Here is a 21,959-nt window from a genome sequence, read left to right as displayed (position 1 = left end):
AGAGAGAGAGAGAGTGCACAAGCAGGGGAAGGGCAGAGAGAGAGAGAGAGGGAGGGAGGAAGGGAGGGACAGAGCACAAGCAGGGGAAGGGCAGAGAGAGAGAGAGAGAGAGAGAGAGAGAGTGCACAAGCAGGGGAAGGGCAGAGAGAGAGAGAGAGAGGGAGGGAGGAAGGGAGGGACAGAGCACAAGCAGGGGAAGGGCAGAGAGAGAGAGAGAGAGAGAGAGAGTGCACAAGCAGGGGAAGGGCAGAGAGAGAGAGAGAGAGAGGGAGGGAGGAAGGGAGGGACAGAGCACAAGCAGGGGAAGGGCAGAGAGAGAGAGAGAGAGAGAGAGAGAGTGCACAAGCAGGGGAAGGGCAGAGAGAGAGAGAAAGAGAGAAAGAGAGAAAGAGAGAAAGAGAGAAAGAGAGAAAGAGAGAAGAGAGAGAGAGAGAGAGAGAGAGAATCTGAAGCAGTCTCCGGCTCTGACCTGTCAATACTGAGCCTAACACAGGGCTCAAACCCAAGAGCCCAGAGATCATGACCGGAGCTGAGGTCGGATGCTTAACTGACTGAGCCACCCAGGTGCCCCAATGTAAGTTGAATTTTAAACTAGCTTATTTATTCACTCTTTTAAAAAGTAATTTTTGGGGCGCCTGGGTGGCGCAGTCGGTTAAGCGTCCGACTTCAGCCAGGTCACGATCTCGCGGTCCGTGAGTTCGAGCCCCGCGTCAGGCTCTGGGCTGATGGCTCGGAGCCTGGAGCCTGTTTCCGATTCTGTGTCTCCCTCTCTCTCTGCCCCTCCCCCGTTCATGCTCTGTCTCTCTCTGTCCCAAAAATAAAAAAAAAATTAAAAAAAAAAAAAAAGTTAAAAAGTAATTTTTAAGAGATTTTATTAAAATATTTAAGTTTATTTGAGAGAGAGAGAGAGAGAGAGCGAGCATGGGGTAGGGGCAGAGAGAGAGAGGGAGAGAGAGAGTCCTCAGCAGGCTTTGCACTCAGAGCCTGATGTGGGGCTCAAATTCACAAACCATGAGATCATGACCTGAGCTGAAGTCAGATGCTTAATGGACTGAGCCACCCAGGCACCCCAGCTTCACCCTGGTTTTTTGACCTTAGTTAAAAAAACCAAAACTACACCCTAACTCTAAACAGCTAAAGAGCTCTCTAATAGGAACCACTGTGCAAACTATGCCGTGTACTCATGGACGAACGTCACGCGGCCATTTAAAAGGACACTTTTCATCACCGCGCACCTCTGGGCAAATCTCGAACGCATCCGCCTCTTTTCCCCATCGAGGAGAACGGGGTAACTATAGAAAATCCTTCGTAGGGTTCTTTGGAGTATTAGGCAGAAAGGCCCAAGGCCCACAAAGCGCTGGCCCATTGTGAGACGCGGTGATAAGTCAAAGCGCAGAGACCAGTGGCTCAGAGTGGTGGCGAAAGGTGTGGGATCCGAAATCAGACAGGCCTGGGTTGAGAATGGGCTGCAGGGATGGCGTCGGGGGGCCGGGGAGGTCTCCGCGCAGCGGCAGCCCGGACGCAGGAACGACACAGAGCGCGAGGCCCGGCACTCGGCCAGCCGCCAGCCGCCAGCCGCCAGCGGCACGGCATGTGGGTGGTGGTGCTATCAGAAGGGCCGGCCGAGAGGGGAAGAAGCAGCCCTGGGTGGGGGCGGCCTCCCAGGACCCCCCCTCCCCCGCCGCCCGGTTTCGAATTTTCCTTCGGTGTTACCGTGTCCTTTCAGAAATGAGACATTCAAGAATCTGGGGGAGGAGGGAAAGTAATACTTGATAACTAGTCCTTCGGGATGTTGCGAGGTGTGACGGGTCTTCTGGAAAACTCACGGGGGACCGACCCCGGCCCAGTTCTGCTGTGCGGTCTGGCTCCGGGGGCGGGGGTGGGGGGGAAGGTGGACACACGGCCGGGCCTCGAGGTCTGAAGGGGAGGCCGGGAGGCCAGCCGAACGTGACTCCACAGACAGGCCCTCCCTTCCCGCCCTGCCCCAGGGCCGCGGTGCCGGCAGACGCGATGAGACAACGCTCATGGGGTGGCCGCGGTCCGTGGCGGTCCCCACGTGCCTCTGTCTGCAGTGACGATGCCAGAGGAGCTGGATCGTTGGAGAAAAACAAGACCGTTCGGGAAACGGTTTTGAGACACTTTTACGTATAAAATCCCCAAATCAAAGGATTCTGGCAATCTTATGTTTTTCAACCTAAAACATCTGTTTTTCCTAAAAACGAAGCACATTTTGCTAGAATACCCAGAAGTACAGAAGGGAGGCTGTGGGACACCCTCGTGGCTAAGCTGGGGCCGTCGGTGGGGGCTGCAGAGCACAGGCGGGTTGCGGCAGGGCAGGAGCGACAGGGCAGGCCCGGGCCAGGAAAAGCGAAGGGGAGCCGATGGCCGAGGCCTCGGGAAGGCGGGAGGACCGCGGTCCCTGACCGGGCGCCGGCTCTCTAAGGCCCCCGACGCAGCGCCCAAAACTCCAAGCCCACCCCCCTGCGTTCAGTCTTGGTCCCTCTTCCACGAATCAGGGCTGCAATCTCCACTCTGCACCAGCCTGCCCCACCTTCGAAGTGACCCCTCAGCCTTGCTTTCCTGGGCTGGCCCGGCCACACGGCTGTGCCCTCGGCCGGCTGCTCCCGGGGAAACAGGTGGCTACCGACCCGGCCCCGATCCGGGTCCCTGTCTGCGCAGCAACGACGCGGGTGTGGGAATGAAATACGGCGGGTTTAAGAATTCTGGTTTAGAAGCAGCTTTGTTTTCTTCTTTTCTTCTTTATGTGTTTTCCTATGATCTATATTTTTTTTAAATAAGGAGAATATATTTTTATAATCAGGTCAAAAAAAATCTACTTTTATAGGGAAAAAAAAGAAAAAAAAGATAGCAGGATATTTAAGCCCCTGTGGTAAATCAAAAACGCAGTAACAAATGCAGCCAAAGGCCTGGTCAAAGCCGGGGCTCCTTGGTACAAATGGAGGCTCAGCCCCCATGTGAGGAGCCCCCCCGAGGAGAGAAGGGGCAGGGGACCCCTGACCTAGACGGGAGCCCCTGGAGGCCCACCCTCGCCTCGCACGTCCTGCCAGGTGGGCTCACAGCAGTCCCGGGGACCCCCTGCAGGAGGCGGCTGGGGAGGCCCACCTGGGGTTCATTTCACCCGCCTTTCTGGGGAACAACATCCTGCTCCCAGGAGACCCCTAGCAAATCGGGACGGGTTCTCTGGCATCACTGGGAGGATTCCTGCTCACTTCGACGGTGTGCCTTGAAGAGTGTGTGGCCATGTGTACAGTGTCACTCGGCTGAGGCCCACTGAGTCATCCGGGAGGGCGAGGGCCCCGGGATCCGCGCTCTTGGCGGGCGCCCCCCCGGGGGAATCTTACTCCCTGGGAAGCCTGGTGCTCAGGCATGTTTGGGAAACTACCTAAGACCCCGGTGAACGCAAGGTGAGGGGCCAGGCACGCCTGCTCTGTCCCCTGGCCCCAGGGGAAGCCCACGAAGCGACCCACCCCCACGTGGCCGTTTCTATCGCGCCACAGAGAAGGGGCCTTAGACACAGACCTGCCGGCAGCGGAGGCTCAGGGTCCCTGGGGGAGGACCCCGGCCATCTTCTCAGGGGCATTCTTAGCCCTTGGTGGGGATGTGTGGGATTTAACACAAACCAGAAAAATCACCGTGTAAGGCGAGCTCCCAAGCTTTATAGTTTGGAAAATCAATGGGACAGAAAGTCCAATATACCTCCCAGACCTGCCTAAAAATCACCAAAGACCCTCCAGCTGGGCGAATGGAGGAGCCACAAAGGTCAGAACCAGCACCTCCACTGTCCTGGCTTCTTAAAGGTCAGTGCCAGACCGAAGAGGCCGCGGAGGGGCCGTCCTGTGCCGCAGACCACAGGACCCGACCGCACGCACGGCAGTCACCGAAACGGCACCGCGGCTCCCTGGGGGCGACGCGGGACACAAGGGGGCCGTGAGCACGAGCACTTCGAGTTCCCTCTTCCCTTTCCCTCCACGCGGATCCAAAGAAACTACTCCAGGAAGTTTAAGTGGCTTGACCTACGGATCTTACAACGTAGCCACAGTATCTCCACGTCAGCACTCTTTCCCGGGGGCCTATGTTCTTCCAGATTCTGTCCCCTCGGTGCCCGTGCCCGGCTCAGGGCGGCTCACCGCCCCGCAAGCTCCTTCGGGCAGGTGTCCGCACCGCGGCCGGTCTGCTCTCCTCGCACAGACACACACAGAGCACACACCTGGTCAGAGCGCACGACAAGGTCCCCACGATGTATTTCTGGAATCGAAAGTCCATCAAGAGGTAAAGGCGTATAAAGCAGAGAATGGCTACGACACAGGAGAAGAGAATTCTCATCGGGGCGCCGCACGAACCACGGCAACATGGAGGGCAGCAGCCACATCTCGGCCCCGGTGGAGTCGCCGAGCCAGAGGGAAAGGACTAGAATTTTCTGGTCCTAGATCAACGTCGCAATGATACGGACAACACACCTTCACTGTGCTTAGTCGAGTCAACTGGCCGAAGAATCAGACAAGGTTCGGGGCAGCGGAGGGCCACCGCTTCACCCCCGGCCGAGGGATTGGGGCCGCCCCGATCCGCACGCACACCTTCCCGAGAGACTCAGGTGGCTATGGCCCCGAGTCCTCTGGCCAGCATGCCACGGGGATGGGGGGAGGGGGGAGGTCTGCACAGCCACCAGCACCCGCCTGACCTACACCCATGTGACCCAGGGACGCACGCCCGAGGGCCCTCTGTACGCACGGCGTCTCCGCCGCTGGAGCACGGGGCACTTGTGCAGGAAAGTGAGGACCCCCGGGAGGCCCAGGAAAGCAGCATAAATCGCCAAAAAGTAAGCGATCATCACATTTACGCCTTGAAATGCTTTTCAGAGAGCACCAGTAACGGCCCTCCTCGGGTCACGGACCCCACCCCATGGGGCACGACATCCAGGTGACATTCAGAGTTTAGGACCAGTCGGGTAGGACACTGCCAGCCGCTGGGACGCTGCCGAAGGAGAGACCTTCTGCGTGGGAATAATTTGCAAAATCAAAGGTCTTTTGCCTAAGGCCTAATTAGCGCGAAGTTCCCTAATGATACCATAACAGTTAAAACAGCGTGCCAGGTATCGGCACATTGAAGGCTCTAAACACGTTAACGGCCCAAACACCCTGCTTTTCTGGACACTTTAGTTTTATTTAAATCTGCGTATTTTGAGACTATTACAAAAAAGCCGCCGCGTTATCATTGCCCCCCCCCCCCCCCCCCCCCGGAACTGAGGAGCAAAGATCCCGGGCGCAGCCGCCGTTGAGCTGTGGAAGGAAGGGGAGGAGAGACCGACAACGGGGCAGAAATCAACTCTGTGTGTTTATTTTCTGGATTCTGGAAACTCAAAAAGGCCCAAGTTCAGTTTTGTTACACTTGGCAGAGGAAATGCCCTCAGAAGCTGCAGGCAGAGCTGGGAGGGCCGGCCAGAACGGTGTCACCACCACGACCGCCCGAACGGAAGGTCTGTAGCAAGGCCTGTCCTTCCGCAGAGAAGCGTGAGTTCGCCAAGAACAGGGCCGTTCCAGGCAAACCCACGAGGCCCCGTGCCCCCGCCTCCCACTGGCAACCTGTCCCAGTCGCAAGTGGTGTTTCAAGGCCTTCCCTTCTGGTCCCGTCCCCAAGGACAGCAGCAGAGCTCAAGAGAGAGCCTGAAAACAGAACTCCAAGTTCGCCTCCACCGAGAGCAAAGAGTCTGCGCCGGGCTTTTATTTTTTTAAAGTTCCATTTGTCAAAACACCACAGGGAGAGCAGAGCGCCCGGGTGCCCGACTGCTGTGACAAATCACGTCCTTGCTTTATCGAGGCCCAGCTCAGCTTACTTTCCTAATTTGGAAAACGCAACAGGCGCAAACCGAAACCTGCACGGAGCTGTGAGGGAGGGACCGTGGGGCGTGTGCGGCTCTGCCCCTGCTATCTGGGAACCGCGCTGGCGTCCGGCCACTTTCCCGGGGAACTGAAGGCCTGTGACAGGGCCCGGGAAGCGCTCACGGTTGGCAGACGGGGCGCTCTGCGCCGACGTCCGGGCCCGTGTGGAGTCTGCTCCCAGCCCCGCGCCCCGCAGCCCACGGCCCGCAGCACGGGACGGGGCGCGCTGGCACCCGGCCGCCCGGCCCCCAGGGACAGGGAAGGCGCTCTCCTGCTCTCCTGCGGTGACACCCCGCTGATACCTTACAGAGCAGCACCCTCTAGTTGACCTACGGGGCCCCTGCAAGCTTGCTTCTGTCCTCTGCTGTGGCAAGAGGGACACGGGGTGGCGACCTCTGGGTGTTCCTGTGAGCAGAGCTGAGGACTGTCACCCTCGAGTGGCAGCCCCCAGCCTCCAGCGGCCTTAAACGGAGCCCAGTCACAGAAGGAGCCCGCACGGGCAAAGCTAGTGCAGGAGGTTCCGCGGGGGCGGCAGGGGGAAGGGCTGTGCTGGGTGCGCACGACGGCCGCCTGGGCAGTTTTCTCCCGGGGAAAGTGCAGAAGGCGGGGCGCCCACCCACACCCACTTCCCTTATCCCTCCCCCCAACTTTTTCCTCCGTGCCCAGGCTCCACCTAAAAGCCTATTTCCCAGCCATCTCCACAGTGGGGGATGACCAACGAAAAGTGAGCGGGACCTCATGGGCAGGCCATGCAGAAAGTCCCCGAAGAGGAGGACACACAGCTACCGAGTGAGCACTAAGTGCCCATCATCTCTTCCTCCACTTCTCACCTAGGACAAAACTGTGATGACCGGTGTACCAGCAACCACCCTGCACAAGGAGGTCACTTGAAAATGAAAGCCTCTTGCTAAGAATGGTGAGACAGAAAAACAGAAGCAGCCTTGATATGTGCTGAGCCCAGCCTGGGCCTCGACTGCAGTCTGTGACGGAGGCAGCAGAGCTACCCTGAAAACACACACACACACACACACACACACACACACACACACACACACACAGCAAAGCACCAACCTCTCATCCTCTGCACATCCTTTATACAAAACAAAACTGCTTGGCTTTAGAAAGGAAAAGAAACCAGGGCTTTCTGCTGAAGAAAAGACTGAACTATTGTCCACACAGCAGACCCCAGGAGGGTGGGCCACGTTTCAAAAGCAGTTTACTGCACAGCACGGCTCTGGTGAACACACCAGGAGCTCCTTTTGCAACACCATTACCATCTGGGCTCACACAAATTAAGAAGCCAAAATGCCAAGGGCCCTTGAAAACCTAAGAAGCAGAAAGACACAAGGTCACTTAAATTTCTTAAAAATTAAAGGTAATTATTTTGAATGATTATCTGCCCGAAAGAGAGAAGGGGAGGAAGAGCTGCTTCCCGAATTCCTACAAGCACCCACTCTTTACGCCGTAGCCATGGCGACCCTGCCATGGCAACCAGGAAGCTTGTCTGCAGGGAGCAGGGGCAGATCTAGGGACACCAGACAGGGAGGTTCAGGCCCGCCCGGCACAGCACGGCACAAGCTTTTTTATCTTCGCGTTCAGTATGCTTCTGACCAGCGACATTATTCAAAGGCGGTCCTGGAAAGAAGTCAGCTTGGCACATTCAAAAATAAACAAAGCGAAACAGCTTTGAGAAGACGAACTAGGCCCACGTTTTCAGGTGTCTGCCGACCAACAGGCTCTCCTACATTTACTGCGTTCACCTCTCGGGGGTGGGCGGCGGGCGGCACCCACGTCCTGCGGGAACGGGGGCCACGGCCAGTGCCAGCTGGCGCTTCCAAGCACCAGACACGAACTCCCACGGCACCATTTAAGACAGGCCCACCGCTGTCGTCCTCGTTGGGACAGATGAGGGAACCGGGCTTAGGGTCACCAAGGTGAAAAACGGCGGGTGAGGAGGGCACCTGGGGGTTCCTGACGCAGACTGCCGTGCTTTTGACCGCACACCTCCAGCAGAGAGCGCCGCGCACGAGGCTTCGGGACAAGACGCTGGCATTTTGGGGGCTGGACCCAAACCCAGCAGAGAATGGAGAAGGAGCGGGGACACGGTGGGGGGCTGGGCAAGGGGGAGCCGCCTCGCCCTCCTGGCTTTCCCGGGGGCCAGTCGTGGCTGAGTAACATTCTTGTAGATCATGCTCCTGAGAGAAAGCCCACTGGAAACCCCCCACGATGTACACGAGAGCTTACTCGCCGAGTAACAAGTGAGCCCTGCCTGTCTCTGCGGCGGCGAAGTCAGCCACGCCCAGCATTGTAGCAGGACCCCCACTCACCTGGCACCATCACCAGTGGGGGCTCCAGACAGCCCCCTGGCCAAGATGCGGAACACCCATTCCCAGAACACTTCTTTAACTAAGGAAATGCTGCCAACAAGCATCAGAAGCGCAGGAGAGGATCTGGGCAGCACCCTGGAGACGTTCTAGACAAGAGAGTGTGGATGGTTCCCGGGGCAGCAACACCTGGGAAGGCAGCAGGGGAAGGCACAGGGAACATTCACCGAGACACCCCCCCACCCAGTTCCCTCAAGGACTCGGGGCGGGACACGACCCCCGCCTCCGAGCGGGCGGGTGCGAGCACAGGACGTGGGGCAGGACCCCCCGGGTGCAGGGTAGCTACTCTGGGGCAGGGCGGGGGGTGCTGTGCCTGGCTCCCGAAGGACACAGGCTGCCCCGAAATTTAAGAAGCCCAATTGTGAAATGAAAGCAGTATGGACGTCTCCTGTTTCCCCTATTAAAAAAATTTTTTTTTAATTTTTTATTAAAATTTATTTATTTTTTAATTTACGTCCATGTTAGTTAGCATGTGGTGCAACAATGATTTCGGGAGTAGATTCCTTAACGGCCCTTAGCCAGTTGGCCCACCCCCCCCCCCCCCACAACCCCTCCAGGAACCCTCTGTTTGTTCTCCATATTTATGAGTCTCTTCTGTTTTGTCCCCCTCCCTGGTTTTATATTATTTTTGTTTCCCTTCCCTTATGTTCCTCTGTTTTGTCTCTTAAAGTCCTCATGAGTGAAGTCATGTGATTTTTGTCTTTCTCTGACTGACTCATTTCACTTAGCATGATACCCTCCAGCTCCATCCACGTGGTTGGAAATGGCAAGATTTCATTCTTTTTGATGGCCGAGTAATACTCCATTGTATATATAGGCCACATCTTCTTTTTTTTTTTTTTTTTTTTTTTTTTTTTTTAAATTTTTTTTAACATTTATTTATTTTTGAGACAGAGAGAGACAGAGCATGAACAGGGGAGGGTCAGAGAGAGGGAGACACAGAATCTGAAACAGGCTCCAGGCTCTGAGCTGTCAGCACAGAGCCCGACGCGGGGCTCGAACTCACAGCCCTCACGGACCGCGAGATCATGACCTGAGCTGAAGTCGGCCGCTTAACCGACTGAGCCACCCAGGCGCCCCAGGCCACATCTTCTTTATCCGTTCACCCATCGATGGACATTTGGGCTCTTTCCATACTTTGGCTATTGTCAATAGTGCTGCCATAAACATCAGGGTGCATGTGCCCCTTCGAAACAGCACACCTGTATCCCATGGATAAGTGCCCAGTAGTGCAATTGCTGAGTCATAGGGTAGTTCTATTTTTAGTTTTTTGAGGACCCTCCATACTGTTTTCCAGAGTGGCTGTACCAGTTTGCATTCCCACCAACAGTGCAAAAGAGATCCTCTTTCTCTGCATCCTCACTAACATCTGTTGTTGGCTGAGTTGTTAATGTGAGCCATTCTGACAGGTGTAAGGTGGTATCTCATTGTGGTTTTGATTTGTATTTCCCTGATGATGACTGACGTTGAGCATCTTTTCATGTGCCTGTTGGCCATCTGGATGTCTTCTTTGGAGAAGTGTTTATTCGTGTCTTTTGCCCATTTCTTCACCGGATTATTTTTTAGAAAAACATTTTAATGTTTATTTTTGAGAGAGAGACAGAGTATGAGCGGGGGAGGGGCAGAGAGAGAGGGAGACACGGAATCCGAAGCAGGCTCCAGCCTCTGAGCTGTCAGCACAGAGCCCGATGCGGGGCTCGAACTCATGAACCGCGAGATCACGACCTGAGCCGCAGTCAGATGCCGAACCGACTGAGCCCCCCAGGCGCCCACTTTCCCTATTTTTTCATTTGTTCAGCATTTTCCTGTGCTCTTCACTGGAAATCTACGGGATCATCTAACTAACTTTCCACACAGTGCAACATGGGGTGCCGTCATCACGCGTCTTAAACCGTGTCATGTGGGGTACCTTGAGCCGCGGTCACCAATTGGAGGAGGAAATACCGAATGACACGTGGAACCCACTCCAGGTTCGCTGCGAACACACCATTCAAGGAGCAAAGCCAACCCTCGACAACTTCATGAGACACCTAAGTCGGTGCTGAGCAAGTTTTCTTTTTTTCAGGGTTAATTCGGGGAAAATTTAAGTACTTCCAGGCCAGTTTTTAGTTAAAAATTAAATTAGCATGAACTTCCACCAAAGCCCGAACATTCATCAGATGCCAGGCTGGAGCAGGCAGGCCTGCCCGTGGGTTCTCATCACCGAGATTCCTGGAGTCTCCTCCCACACCCTGCCCTGTTCCGTGGGTGGCTGGATGGCCCCCAGGGCTCCCTGTGCCCTGCCCTCTCCATCCCATCCCCTGCCCTCCACGTGCCAGCGGGACCGTCTTCCTGAAGCCCCTGGTCAGGTCAGGTCCTTCCAAAGCTTAGAAACTGTTCACAGCTCTCGGAAGACAATGCAAACTTCTGGGCCCTGCAGGACCGGCCCCACCAGCCTCCCCGATGCCATCCACGTCATCCGGGGCCTTCCCTCGGCCTCCCTGCCCCGGGGCTGCCCTTCTGGGCACGCTTGCACCCGCCCCTGCCCTGAGGCGGTGCTCGGCACGGGTGGCCGCGCTCAGCGAGGACACTTCGGTCGTGCACGGCAGCCCCACACCCTCCCTCCTCTGCAAGCTCTTGGCTCTTGTCCCCCCAGCACGCGCTGCGCTTTGTGAGAACACGAGAGCTGGGTCCATCTCTCTCCCCTCCATCCTGCCCGCTGGCCGGCCGCCTCCCCAGGACAGAGCCGGGCCTTGCCCGTTCACCGTGGTATCCGGGGCCCGGCACGCACGACAGGTGCGCCAACGCTCGGTGAAACGGAAGGAAAGGAAACTGTCCCTGAGCTGTCAGCCCAGGATTCTCCTGGGTAGAAGGCTGGAACCGTTCTCATTCCCAAAGTTTAGGAAAACTCTTGCTGTAATTTGGCTTAATGACTGCCGACAGCTTCAAGATTAGAATTAAGACCGTTTTCTAGAACTACCACCTGCCTACAGGAAACAGGCCTGGTTGTCACAGGGAATGCCACCTTCTCACCAAGGCCATGGGCGGGGGGAGGGGTGTTACATCATCCTCAGAGGCCGCAAGGCCACAGGGGCCGGCTGGGAAATTCTGGGGGGTTTCCATCCACTTTGACTAGAACATACAGTGCAAGGCCCCCAAAGCCCCAGACCCTGCGTGAGTCTGCACTCCTGTGTAATAAGCCACAACCAGATCTGGACGAAAACGGGCCGTGAGGAGCGGCACCCGAAGGTTCACGGCAGAAAGTTAATCACGTGGAAGGTCCCAACAGCAATGGTAACGACAATTACACAAACAAACTGAAAGTCAGAGACGTGTGAGACTTTCACGGAGAAAAATTACAAAGCGTATTTGAAGGACACACAAGACCTACACGTGAGTTTGTACAACACGTCTGAATCTAAGGAAGCGTTTGGCTATAGGGGAGGAAGGACAGACACTGAGTCAGGAGGCAAGGAAGAGACAGCACCACAGAGAGACAGACAGTGAGGCTGGGGACACACGAGGCCTCGCTCTGCTGAGGCCCAGAGGCAGCCACAGACCCACGGTGGACGCGAGTCCCTGCAAAAAAAGCTACGTGCACTGAGGGCCAGGGACACGAGCCATCCCCACCATGGACAGGGGTACACGTCATTCCCTGAGGACTTGGGGACAACGGGCCAGGGCAGAGCTCGTGAGGCAGGCCGACCTGGGCTGGGAGCGATGCATGTGCACAGGGCACGCCCTCAGTGTCCATGGAGGGGCGACCCCCACTGCGCCCACCAGCGTGGTATCGGAGGCCTGATAAAACACAGGATTAGGATGAGACCCAAAAGTCTTCAAACATCACACGCCAAACGTCCTGTTTCCGTAAAGACCGCCTGTCATACCAAGAATGGGGAAGATTGCAAATGAGAACAGACACCAGCACAGGACGACACTCATGCCAGGATCCCGTGACGAGGATTTTAAAGCAGCCACCGCGAGAACTTCACGCAATTACAGACGCGTATAGACATGCTGACACAAAGAAAGACCCAGAGAATCTCAGGAGAGAAGGCGGATGTGGAAGAGCCGGTGGGATTTCCGAACAAAAGCAAACCAGTAGCTGAGGTCAGGGCTTGGTGGAGAGCTTCCCGCAGAATGAAAAGAGCAGAGAAAGGAATCGACAACCTGATGCTAGAAGGACAATTACTCTGAAGAACAAAGAGGAAAGGGGCAGAAAATCGGCGACTGGAGTCTCAGGGACACATGGCACTTTGAATAAGATCGAACATCCAGGGGCGCCCGGGGGGCTCAGTCGGTTGAGCGTCCAACGTTGGCTCAGGTCACGATCTCACGGTTTGTGGTTCAAGCCCCGCGTCGGGCTCTGTGCTGACGGCTCGGAGCCTGGAGGCGCTTCGGATTCTGTGTCTCCCTCTCTCTCTCTGCCCCTCCCCTGCTCACGGTGTCTTTCTCCCTGTCTCTCAATAATAAATTAATGTTAAAAAAATTAAAAAAAGAAAAAAAAAGATCGAACATCCACGTCGTGCAAGGCCCCAGAAGGAGAAGAGAACATCGGGGAATAGTCAACGAATGGCTGACATTTCCCCCAAAAAGAGGTAAACCTACCTATTCAAGAACGGCGAATGAATCCTAAGTGGGATAAACCCAAAGAAATCCATGCCGACCTTTTGAACACTGATCTGTCTTGAAAACAGTCAGTGGGAAACAACACATTCTCTACGGGGGGAGAAAGTCAAAATTCAAAAAAGTTTTGGGAGCTAGAGCTTGGACTTCTTAGACACAACACCAAAAGCACGGTCCGGAAAAGAAAAAAAAAAAAAAATCAACAAACCGGATTTCATCATGAAACCATGGGCGTGCGTCTGCTGGAACCGGCAGAAGGTCCCCAGCACCGCACGCGGGGCAGAGGCTCACCCCTACGAGCGTCACAAGCCTCAAAGCTCAGCGGTAAAAAGCAAACCACTCAGTCAGAAGGTGGACAGGAAGCACGAAGAGGCACGTCGGTTGAAGGGGGACCACGGACGGCAGACGAGCCCACAGGAGGCGAGCACCGATGCCAACAGCGACTGCAAAGCGGGGACCCCGCCGGGCCGTCGCCGCGCACCCGGCGGAACGGCTGCGATACGAGCCGGCGCCCCCCCCCGATGCCGGCGGGATGGCGAGAAGCGGGTGTCTTCCGCACCGACGGCACGAACGGAAAGGGGCCGTGTCTTCCCCTAAACACACGCCGACCGGTTCGCAGTTACAGCCCGGGCTCCCGTCCAGTCCACGCCCGCGCCACAGCCTTACTGGCGACCCCCACGCTGCAGACGACCCTCAGCGGGTGAGGGTTAAGCAGAGGGGGAAGCCGCTCGGCGGGACTCAGACCCTCGGCGGCAGGGGCCACGGGCTGCTGGGACACGTGACAGCTGCACACAAGGCGTGATGTGGTGTCGGAAAACGGCCTAACCCTAAATGACAAACGCCGGCGCCGGAGGGCGGACGTGTGGCTGCAGGGGCGGCACCAGGGACGGCCGTGTGGTGCTGGGACAGTCGTGCGTCTCGTGGAGGTGGCGGTCCCACAGATCTACGTGTGTGGCCACGCGGCACAGCCACGCGCACGCCGTGACACATCAGCTGCCTGGCTCTGATTCTGTCCTGTGACCACGTACGACCTAACAGGTGGGGGCAACCGGGTGACGTACACGGGAGACCCCCCGAAAGCATTCACGATTCCCCGTGAACCTACTTCAAAAGCAAAAGCGAGCCTGCGGGGCCGGGCCCCGCTGTGGAAGGCCACGCCCCGCTGCCGACGGGGTCTCCCCGGGGGCAGGACCCTCAGTCTCCTTCACTGCGAGACCGGAACACCACGCAGAGGGACGTGAAGCACGTACAGCGGCACGTCCACGCACGACGGTCCGCACGCGTCAGCAGGCAGAGGAGGTGAGGAGGCGCAGATGCCTCTCGCTCCACGGCTCTTACGACAGAAACGACGAGCCCGCGACCAGAACTCAAGCACGGCACCAGCTCGAGGGCCGCGCCCTCCACGACGTGCGCAGGCTCCGATCACTCTCGAAGGGAGCGTTGAGCCGCTAAAGCGAGAGCCACGGAGGCGCAGTAACACGTTAGAGCGGGACTCGGGGACAGGGCGCCAGCTCTGCCGGTCCCAGACGAACACACAGATGCCGGGGCGACAGAGGGGCGCCGGCGGGTGTGGGGGGCAGGTGCAGGTGCAGGGTGGTCCCGTGCCCCACACAGCGCACGCCCCCCTCTTGCCCGGAGGGCAAAACCGGACGCAAACCAACAACTGGTTTCAACTTCCATTAAAAAAAAAAAGACTCGAGCCATCAGCTTAAAATAACTCACGAGACTACAACGTGCCCTCGCTGCTATGCGTCCTCACCGGTGTCAGCCAGCTCCGGGTCTGTAAAGTGGGTGCTGAGGCGCTCGTGGGCTGCTGGCGGGCTAGGCCCGCCTGCGTGGCGTGCCCGACCCGAGCCCGGCTGGCGGCGGCCGTGCCCCCAGGACACGTGGGCTCTCTTGGGGGGCGGGGCGGCTCCCCTCCTCCTTCCCTCCGGGCGGACCGGCCTGGCCCGCGTCTGTGTTTTCTTACGACGTGGACGGCCTCGGCGCCCCGTTCCACCGGGGACACGGCCTCCCGCAGACTCTCAAGAGAGGCACCCTATTTCCCGGCCCTTATTTCTGGTCCTTTACTGACGGATTCCAGGGGGCAGGGACCAGGGTGAAGTCCGGCAACTCCCGTTCTGGAAACAGCCTCGGAAGGATTGTTTTTGCGTGCTGTTGTCGTCGTTGTTTTCCCCTCCGTGAGCCCTCCTGTCGGAGACCCCTGCGGGGCCCGGCCGCGAGCTGTCTCAAGACACACAGTTTACTACCAGGCCCCCCGAAGCCGCCTGGCCAGACCCAGCTCCTGTCGGTCGCTTACAGAGAGAAAAAAGAACTTGCAAAGTTTCGAAGTTTCGTGTTTCACAACACCAGAGTGTTTCAAAATATCCTATTCATTCATTCCAAACTTGGCTCTGCCCGAGCCCAGAGCCGACTTGATAAACAGAAGGCTTCTCATAGGTTAGGCATTTCAGCCTCTGCCACCGGCCAGAGGGCCCAAGTCCCAGCTGGTCCGCGGGAAAGCAGGACAGCCAGGCAGAGTGGGGTGCGTGGACTGCGTCACCGCGAACCGCGCCCGGGCCTCGGCCGGTGCCTCCACGCCTGGGCCCCACGCCAAGCGTGACCCTGACCCTGAAACAGCAGCGTCCCTCGGACATGCGCTTTGCCAGCAAATGGAAGCTACCGTTAGGATCGCGCCTCGAAACGAAACGGCCACACGCTATGGCACAATTCCACCTACGATCCCTTTGAGGATTCTCTGTATTAGACAAAGTCGAGAAACTCAGTTGACCCGAAGAGCGACCTTTTCACCCCTAGGCAGAACCCGATTTTTGTTGCTGTGATTTGGTTCCTGCAGCCGGGAAGGAAGACGTGGGACAGTGCCATGCGCCGCTCACAATTCCACGCGCACACAGACTTTCTGAAAGCGTGCGTGAAAACATTATGCTAACCATGGCTCCGTGGAGAAAAGGAAGTCAGGGTGGAAGGGACACCTACTCACGAGGAACCAGAAACGGATTATCTGGGAGGGAAGCCAGGATGAAAAAGAAAAAGATTGTGGACTGCATACCGAGTTTTTTATTTAAAAAAATTTTTTTAAATGTTTTCTTATTTTTGAGAGAGAGAGAGCGAGCAAGCAGGGGAGGGGCAGAGAGAGCGAGGGGGACACGGAATCCGAAGCAGGCTCCAGGCTCCGAGCTGTCAGTGCAGAGCCACACACGGGGCTTGAACCCACAAACCCTGAGATCGTGATGTGAGCCCAAGTCGGATGCTCAACAGACTGAGCCACACTGGCGCCCCTGTTTGTTTGTTTTTAAGAGTTTATTTATTTTTGAGAGAGAGACAAAGAGGGAGAGAGCACGTACAGGGGAGATGCAGAGAGAGAGGGAGACAGAGACTCCCAAGCAGGCTCTGCACTGTGAGCACAGAGTCTGATTCAGGGCTCGAACTCACAAACCATGAGATCATGAAGAGTCAGACGCTCGACTGACTGAGCCCCCAGGCGCCCCTGCCTTTGAGTTTTGAACTGCGGGAACATATCAACTTTCAGAAAACCTTTAAATCAACATTGGTAAAATGTTCCTTTTTGCAAAAGCGAAACAAGCAAAAAAGCACCCTACTTTTAGACACAAATGTAAGACCTGGATCTTATCTTGACACCCGGGCCGTGTCTGGCGGACAGCGGAGGCCAAGGGAGGGTCCCCACCAAACTCCACGCGTCTCCTCTGTCCGCGTCCTGTCTGTGTGAAAGTGACGAGACCCGGGAGCCACAAAGCAAGTGCCTGTCAGTATTCAAAACTGGACGACTGCAGAAACCTCCTGCAGATGAGCAAGAAATCAAACGGACGGTGGCTATCAGACTGGAATCTTCCGTCTGGGAAGCCGCCCCCTCACGGGCTCTCCTGGAACGAGCGGCCACATGGGCTGCATGGCCTGGTTCTTTCCCGCGTGGTCTTCCCACGGCCCGAGCTTGGTCAAGGCAGGAGCCCAGACGGCCTGCACCCCCTGGGCCTAGCTCAGGGCCTGGCACACAATCAGCCCGAAATAATTACGTAAAACAATTGCTTTTCACCACTTGAAGCTCATACGATGGGCTGTGAACAGTTAATAACTTTCTCTTCTGACTATTTAACAAAAGTAAGTAACTAGAGAATTAATAGGACAGGAAGAGAATTTTATTTTTAAGTCACAAATTCACTTGGATAAATTACCTAAACCAAGGTTATCTGATTGTGAACCTGGATGTAAAGTTCACAAACTGATGGGGACCAGGGAGAGGCCCACCCCTCAGAAGTACCGACTATTATCCCTTTTTTTACCATATTTTATTCTTTTAAAGTTTATTCATTTATTATTCCTGAGAGAGGAAGAGAGAGAGAGAGAGAGAGAGAGAGAGCACGCACAAGCAGGGGAGGGGCAGAGAGAGAGGGAGACACAGAACCTGAAGCAGCTCCAGGCTCTGTCAGCACAGAGCCTGATGTAGGGCTCGAACTCGTGAACTCTGAGATCATGACCTGAGCCGAATTCAGATGCTTACCTGACTGAGCCACCCAGGCGCCCCCCCCCCCGCCCCATTTTTATGTTTTTTGAAGTTTATTTTGAGACACAGAGGGTGGGGAGGAGCAGAGAGAGAGGAAAAGAGAGAGAATCCCAGGCAGGCTCTTCACTGTCAGTGCAGAGCCCAGCAGCACATGGCTCGAACCACGAACTGTGAGATGATGACCAGAGCCGAAATCAAGAGTCAGCCGCTCAACCGACTGAGCCACCCAGGCGCCCCTCTTACCATAATTTTAAAATGAAATCTCGTTTGGAGTTCTACAGAAGTCACAGAGCTATGAGCACCGTTTAAAAATAAATGTCATGTCTTGTCAACTGGAAATACACAGAACAGAGAAATGACTCTCCTTCCCCCTCCCCGAGCACTCCATCCACATCAACCCTGCTCTGTGTCAATAAATCTCACCCTTGCTGTTTGAGCAGCGTTTAATCATAAATGGCTCCGAATGCACTCACAAGTATAAACAGAACTAAATGTCACCTATCGGAGTAGCAGATTAGCAAGGAAGAAGACGGAAAGCCCGAGCCGTGTGTACAGAGAAAGCCAGATGGCTGGAACGTTTAAACTGCAGACAGACAGGGCCATTTTCAAGGTTACAAGAATAAATCCAGAATTCAGAGAGCAGTGGCTTGATTTTGTCAACTCTTAGCACTCATTCCGAGGAAGTCTGAGGCGCCAGGGTGCTCAGTGGCTTGTTAGAAATGCGTATTCCTCCTCCTCCGCGGTGCCCGTCAACAGCATTCCGCCTCCCCCGTCTGCAGAGATCATTCTGTAAGGTGAAAGGCGCCGGGAAAGATTCGGAAATAGTAACCTCCGCTCGTCAGAGGAGCGGGCTGTCCTCAGGGGGGTACCATGCACCCCACACCGTCTGCAGGGCAGACGGCGGTTTACGGCGCTCGGCTCGTTCCTGTCTGGAGGGCCCGTCTCCGCAGGTCTGCGGACGGACCCGACGGCGGAGTGGAGGGTCCCCGGCGGGCGCTCTCGCTGCGCCTCACTTCAGACGCCGTGCTCGCACCTCATCGGCACTCTCCCCATCGGCCTGCGCGAAAGGGCAAACGGACCCAGGAACTAATAACAGGCGCGTACGATCCGCCTTAAACATCAAGCCTAGTTCGGGACTTGGTAGGAAAGGACTCCTGAGGCGCCCCGATCACCTGCCACCCTCCCTGCGCGCACGGCGCACACGGCCCAGCGTGTCTCGCCCTCCTGCCTCCCTCCAAACATGCATCTCCTTTCCCGGCCTGGGGGTCGGTCGCCCGCTGCCTGGAGGCCCTGCCCCGCTCCCAGGCTCGGTTCATCTCAAACCCAACTTGACCTCGCTCAAGGCCGGCTCGTGTCTCGGCATCCCCGGCGTGCTTCTCCCGGAGGCTGCGGCCCTCCGAGGTCATCTGCACATCTGAACGCTCCCTTCCTGTGGCCGTGTACGGGATCCGGCCTGGCGGGCTGTGTGCCCCTGGGGAGGGACTCCACGTCTCGAAACCGGGCCCCTCCTTCGTAAAGCGTGGGGGCACTCACCTGCCACACGAGATTAAGCCGAGAGCTGTCGGTCGGCCAGCGTGCCCGCCACGGGCGTCATGTCTGCTCTGCTGCAGGCCTGTGGCCACCTCACCCCAATACCCCCGCGGCCACTGCCGACTCGGGTTCCTAAACGTGCTGGGAACCACATCACGTGCCTCCTTGAAAAGCCTCCAACAGACACCCGCGGCCACAGAATTTTCAGCACCTTCCCGGCCGCTCCACTTGCCAACGTGTCTGAGGTCCACTAAAAGCACCACACCTTTCTGCACTCCGCATCCAGATGGGCTCTCTCGCGCTGGACGGACCGCTGGCTGCTTGCCGAAACCGCGTCTGCCGTTGGGGCCGCAGCTAAGCAACACTTCCGGCAGCCCGTGCGGTCACGTGCGCCCCCGGCCCACCACTCCTGGGCCGACACTGTGCAGACGGGGGTACGCCCGCTCCCGGCCGCGACCCCTCCCACGGGCTGGGTGCGCGGCCTCTGTGGCCCCCGGGGAGAGGCTGTCCTCACCGCCTCCGGGAGGGGCTGGCTGCCGCCACTTCCTCTGTTTCGGTCGCCGCGCACCGGTCATCGGGTGTGCCCGCTACTATGCCCCGGCCCCTCTGACTGACACATCACGCACGAGCGCATGAGCGCTTGGCTGGTGCGCCTGCTTTGCCGGGGCTGCCCTACGGAGGAAACCTTCCCGGCGCAGGAGCTTCCCGTCCTTGCGTTTCTGGTGGCCCCAGCGGGACAAACGTCAGCGCAATGCTTCTGGAGCCGAACCAGAATGAACCCTGCCTCGGGCCGGGGCCTTGAAGAAGCGTCTGTTTCAGGAGCAAAAGCAGGTGCCGACCAGGGGTCAGGAGAGGCAGGACCGAGTACCAGCTTCGCCGCACGCCAGTTCTCAGTGCCCTTCCCGGCTCGGAGCCCCTCTCGAGGCTGTGACTCATGGTCTGGTTTCCCCGAGCACCTAGCGGCCGGGACCGAGTCTCACAAGTGCGCCAGAGGCCACACTGACGGAGGCCACGTCTGTACTGAGGAAGAACCACGCTGAGCAGGGGGAGGAGCACGGAGGACAAGCACGGTGAGGAGAACCAGCAGCAACCCCGTGGCGACCACGAAGCAGGACAAGCCAGGACGTGCAGTGCCTAGCTGCACGTGGGGGAGCCCGGGGTTCCATCTGAGCTCAGTCTCCATTAAATGAGTCTCAACCTGCACAGAGTGTGGGGACAGGCCTGTGTTACGCTGCCGGGCGGCCAGCCCGCCCCCGAATGTGGCCCTCTCTCTGGAGCACGGGACACACGTCCCACTTAGCGGGAGTCAGACCCGGTGGCACAGCTTCTCTGGAGTCCACGTGATGTGGTAATTAAAGTCTAAAACAGTCCCCTGGTTCAAATCCCCAGTTCAGATGTCAGTTAAAACACGGACCAACACCACTGGTCCTGAAGCCAACGTGTGCGGGTCTCTGTCGATGAAGCCGGCCGAGTGTGCAGATCCTGAGGTAGGAAACTCAGTCATCCAGGACTTTCCAAGGCTTCCACCGTCCCGGGAAGGAAGGTGGCATCCGCACTGCTTTACAGATGAGGAAACTGAGGCCTAGGGGGGATAAGTCACTTGTCCAAAGCCATCCAGTCACCAAGGCAGCAACTGACAGGTTCTAGTTAAGCCCTGGCTTTCCAGCTCCTCAGATGCAGAAATGGAGAAACCGAGTTTTGTTAAAAATTTCAACAGAGAAAACCACCAGAACTGCCGCTGAGTCAACCTAGCGCCTGGCAACTCGATCTCACACGGCCGCTTTCTCTCACCTGCTGGTCTCTCTCTCCTCCAGCTTCAGCGTGACGTGGGGGGCACTGGGCACCGGTCCGCGCACCTTCCTGCAGGAGCCCACGCAAGCCCCCCGCTGCAGGGACACGGTCCCGCCAGTCCCGCCACCACGCAGACCAGGGGCCGCAAGCTGTCAGCGAGCCATGACGGGGCGCGAGGGCCGCACCAGGCCACTCAAGCCGGGAGCCGTCACTACGTGTGGAAGCTCACGCCTCAGAAGTTCAAGCCGACGGCACGATACGCAGCTTGGACTTTTTATTACGTGAATGAGGCTTCACCTTTCCCTGCCGGCCGACCACACACGCCTGCCACGAAACTACCAACCGTGCCCACGTGTGGGGAAGACACGGTCTGTGTTCCCGGATGACAGCCCGAGTGCCAGGGTAAAGCCCCATGTTGGCAGAAAGGGCCTCACTCACCAGGTCCCCTTGGGAGTCACCACGGCCCGCCCAGAGGAGGCCCAGGCCGTGGCGCACCCCTTCAGGCTGTGATTCACCCACAAACACTCGTTAGGTGTTTGTTAAGCACCCGGCTCTGTGCAGGCCCCAAGGAGAAACATAAATGACGGTTTCTCCTGGGAGGCAGGGCCTGTGACCTAGTCAGGAGGGCAAATAAACAGCCGTGTGACAGGTGCTGCATCAGAGCGACAAAGACAGGAGCCACGGTGAAGGGCTGCACCCCACCCTGGTACACAACACGGGGAGGCAAGGTGTACATGGCCGGAAGGCTGGGGCGGGGGGGGCTGTCCGGGAGACAGGGGTGGAAATGGCACTCGAGGCCGTGAACAGCACAGAGAAGACACCAGGGGACGTGGGGATGGGGCTGCTGGGTTCACAGCCACCGGGTGCTCGAGTGGCCACATTCACAAGAGACGTTTCCCACGAGCCTCCTCAGGAGGCGGCCTCTGATGCCACCCCTGCCCACCAGCCCTCGAGCCCACGGGGCAGCCGAGGCCAGACCACACCCCACTGTTCGCGACACTGTGGCTTCGCTGCAGAAACATTCAGAGCACAGTCCTTCCCAGGGCACACAAAAGAAGCTGAAGCTTCTATCATTTGGGGCAAATCGCTATGCTTTTATCACACAGGTTTGTTACACCCCAGGCCCCTCGTCCTCGCTGTGCCACGTCAAATCCCGTACTAAACCGAGAAAATCGCTTTGGGTAATATAAGGTCGAGTTAGATTTCAACATTTCCAACCTTTCCTAAGGGAAT

General features: G+C 57.2%; 1 protein-coding gene and 1 long non-coding RNA gene across 3 annotated transcripts in view; both read right to left on the bottom strand.

Moving 5' to 3' along the window:
* FOXK1 (forkhead box K1) overlaps window positions 1–21,959 on the bottom strand; it is a 64,194-nt gene that overhangs the window by 22,351 nt on the left and 19,884 nt on the right. The gene's annotated exons all lie outside the window — the stretch shown is intronic.
* Window positions 17,835–20,015, bottom strand: LOC122210212. Of its 2 annotated transcripts, none has more exons than XR_006197971.1 (2): window positions 19,147–20,015; window positions 17,835–18,462 (listed from the first exon to the last, which is right to left on the bottom strand). It is a non-coding gene; the product is annotated as an uncharacterized LOC122210212 (long non-coding RNA). The 2 variants fall into 2 exon arrangements; XR_006197970.1 differs by having other exon boundaries at window positions 19,201–20,015.

This window comes from Panthera leo, chromosome E3 (assembly GCF_018350215.1).
Source record: "Panthera leo isolate Ple1 chromosome E3, P.leo_Ple1_pat1.1, whole genome shotgun sequence".
Classification (NCBI taxonomy): domain Eukaryota; kingdom Metazoa; phylum Chordata; class Mammalia; order Carnivora; family Felidae; genus Panthera; species Panthera leo.
This window is presented reverse-complemented; position numbering and strand designations above follow the sequence as displayed.